Raw genomic sequence first — 3725 nt, forward strand, 5'->3', positions numbered from 1 at the left:
GATTTTCTTCATTGAGTTGGACCTCTTCAAGGTCCTCGATAGGTCTTATTTCTTCCTCAAAATCCCCAAAGCGAGGATCCAATTCTCTATCCTCACTTTGGGCAACTCCCTATGTGGTGACATTATCACCTGAATGGGCCTGAGCATCAATTTCCATTTGCAACTCTTTTCTGGGAACATCTCTCTACACACCTTTCTTTCCCTTGGTTATCGAGGCGTTGTAACACTCCCTTGCTTCCCGCTGATTTCCCAATACGCATCCTGCCCCTGCGTCTGTTAGGAATTTCATTGCAAGGTGCCATATTGAAGTGACGACCCGTAGGTCGACCAGAATTGGTCTCCCAATTACATCATTGTATGCCGAAGGACAATCAACTACTATGAATGTAGTAAGTAATGTCCTATTAGCAGGTGCAGTACCTGCTGTAACTAGAAGCCTAATCGACCCAGTTGGGGCAAGCCCTTCGCTGGAAAAACCATAGATGGTTTGGTTGCTGGCTCCAGGTCCTTGACGGATAGCTTCATTCTCTCCAATGAAGACTTGTATAGGATGTTGACTGAACTTCCTGTGTCGACCAACACCCTCTTCACCATCATGTTGGCAATTTGTACGTCTATGACCAGTGGATCAGAGTGTGGGAATCGTACGTTCTGGTCATCGTCTTCAGAGAAGGTTATCAACTCCTCCTCTGTTCAAGCATTTTTTGGTGCCTGATCCTCCACACTCATCATCTCGATGTCCTAGTCGTGGCGTAGGGCTCAAGCGTATCGTTCCTTTGCCTTCCCACTATCCTCTGGGAGATGTGGAGCTCCGTAGATGGTGAGTAAAGTGCCTACCATAGGAGCTGGCTGTAGGGGTGGAGAGCGTTGGCGTGTAGGTTCCTCCTTGTTGCCACCTTGAGCTTCTCGCTGGGATCCTCCTACGACTCGTACATATCTCCTTAGATGTCCCTGCCTAATCAGGAACTCGATCTCATCTTTCAACTGGTTACATTCATTGGTGTCGTGCCCATAGTCCTTATGAAAATGACAAAACTTCGTCGTGTCTCTCTTGGAGATATCTTTCCTTATAGATGCAGGTAATTTGTAAGGCACACTTGAGCTGGTCGCCTGGTAGACTTCTGCTTGACTTTCGACAAGGTTCGTGTAGTTGGTGAATCTCGGCTCGTATCGACTGCCTTTGGGGCGTTTATTCTCAGAAGCTGAGGGTTCATTGCTCGCCCGTTTCTCACCATTCTTACCATTGCCATTCCCGTTTCTCTTTCCGTTGCCATTGGGCTTTTCCGACCCATTGGCGGCCTTGGCGGGTTCTTCCTTAAGCCCCTTGTCTTTTGTTGGCAATTTCCCCTCATTGGAAATCACATCCTTGAGCTTGATATATCAATCAGCCCGATCCAAAAACTCTTGGGGTACTTCTTACCCTATTCTTTCTGAGGCTACTCCAGAGGGCCATCATCTTGCCTTCGTCGCCCACTGTCTTGGCTCCAGCTGCTGCTCGCATGAAGTGTTGGACATATTCCTTTAAGGGCTCTCCCTCCTTCTGGCGTATCTCGACCAGCTGGTTGGCCTCCGTGGGGTGTACGCGACCAGCGTAGAATTGTTCGTAAAATTCCTTTACGAACATTTCCCAAGATACTATGCTAGCAGGAGGGAACTTGAAGAACCACTCCTAGGCGGTGTCAGAAAATGTCGCAGGGAAGATCCGGCATTGGGCATCTTTCGACACTTTCTGTATTTCCATTTGTATCTCAAACTTATTAACGTGAGATATTGGGTCCCCGTACCCATCAAAGTTCGGCAATGTTGGCATCTTGAACTTGCTGGGGGTTTCAGCCGCAGCAATCCTTTGTACAAAGGGAGTACCCCTCCTCCTATCGTACTCTATATGGGACGTCCGTCCCCCAACCAACTGCTATACTGCCTGGTTCAGAGCATCAATCTTAGCCTGAACCGCTTCTGGGACAACAGGGGCGACCTGTGCAGGGGGAGCGTACTCATCATGTCTTTCACGACGGTCATTGAGTGCGTCCCTTAAGTCGTCATCCATACGTCTCTACTCGCTAACTCCTAGCTGATCAAAGACGTTCTACTGCCTGGGTAGCCCCCCAGCGTTATGGCTAGCTGGCCTGTTATCCCTTTGTGGGGGACTTCTGCTCCCACCTCTCTCCTCATTTCTCCGACCAGCGTTTCCTCTGCCGGAATTGGCCACATTATAGTCATGTCCATCTCTAAACTGTGGCTGACTTCGGCGTGACCGGCTGTTCACGCTATTTCCTCCTCAGGCTGGCATTTCTCGAGCGTCAGGGGGAGGCCTGTGCTGGTCGTTGGGTCCCTGTGCATTGTTATGCCGTGGGGGGCCCCTGACCGACGAGCCTGACTCGATGTTCCTTGTGTTGGCAGAAGGACGTTGTCCCCTGCACGGTAGATTTGGCTCTTCATCCCCTGGGCGTCTAGGGCTGCGGGGCGGCTGCCTGGCCCTATTCTGCCTCGGGCGCTGGGAATTACCTCGACCAGCCTGAGATGGAGACTGTTGCTTAGGATCTCTAGCTGGGACATCATCCTGAGCCATAGGCAGCTGCTCTGGCCTTTAAGGGCTTGCTGGCGGGAGGGGAGGACTAAGCTTGGGAGTCCTCTGAGGCAGTGCACTTGGCGGCTGATCTGGCTGAAAGGCTGGCACAGCCTAACTCCGAGCCAATCAGATGGCTGCTTCGACAGCGGCCATGGCATCCCTCTGTCGACGGTCCATGTCTGTCTGCCGTTCACTCAGCTCCTGGCGCTGGCGTTCAATTTCCCTTTCCTGCATCACCATCGTCTTCGCAACATTCTCATGATTGGCCCTCAGATTAGCCAACTCATCTTGGAACACCCCCAGTGTTGCCCTCAGCATTTCCGAATCTAACCCCTCCTCTTCAAATTCCAAATGTGGTTCTTTCTCAGCCACATTTGGGGGAGGAGGTTGGGATGATGCAATGCTAAAGGTCTGTCTAGCCTTCTTGGATGTCTTCGCCATTAGAATTTCTTACAATTTTTTATCAATCTCTCAATGAAAGCACCAGAATGTTGACCCTCAATTTGGCCAACGACATAGAGTCAAATATATGACAAAAAATGAAAAGACAATTAAGAGTTTAATCTAATGGAAAAGAAGAAAACACCAACAATTTATCTTTGCGAGATCCACAATAATGCCTTCTTGAGATATTACATGCCCTAAGAATTTGACCTTGGCCATGCAGAAGTCATATTTCTCTTTCTTAGCATATAATTGATGTTCCCTCAAGGTTTGCAACACAATTTTTAAATGTTCTGCATGGTCCTCAGGTGTTTGCGAATACACCAAAATGTCATTAATAAAAACAACCACAAACTTATCCAAATAGGGTCTAAAGATTCTATTCATAAGGTCCATAAATGCTGCATGTAACGCCCTACTAATTAGGGTCTGTTACAAAGTGTGTTTAAAATTAGTGATGGACTCGCTAAACGAGTCATTTGAACTAAACATGTGATTAAGCCACTACGGATTCAGGTATTTAAAATTTGGTCAAGTCATAAACATTTTCATTAAATCAAAAACTTTGTTCTTTACACGGGATCCCCAAAATGCAAGTTTAAAAGTCGGTTACAACACCAAGGTTACACAATAAGCTGACCTAGGTGGCAAAATTGGGTTCAACCCTAGCTTCCTTGAGTTTCTCAGCCGTGGCGGTCAAGCGAACTGCATA

This window comes from Humulus lupulus, chromosome 3 (genome assembly GCF_963169125.1).
Source record: "Humulus lupulus chromosome 3, drHumLupu1.1, whole genome shotgun sequence".
In the NCBI taxonomy this organism is placed as follows: domain Eukaryota; kingdom Viridiplantae; phylum Streptophyta; class Magnoliopsida; order Rosales; family Cannabaceae; genus Humulus; species Humulus lupulus.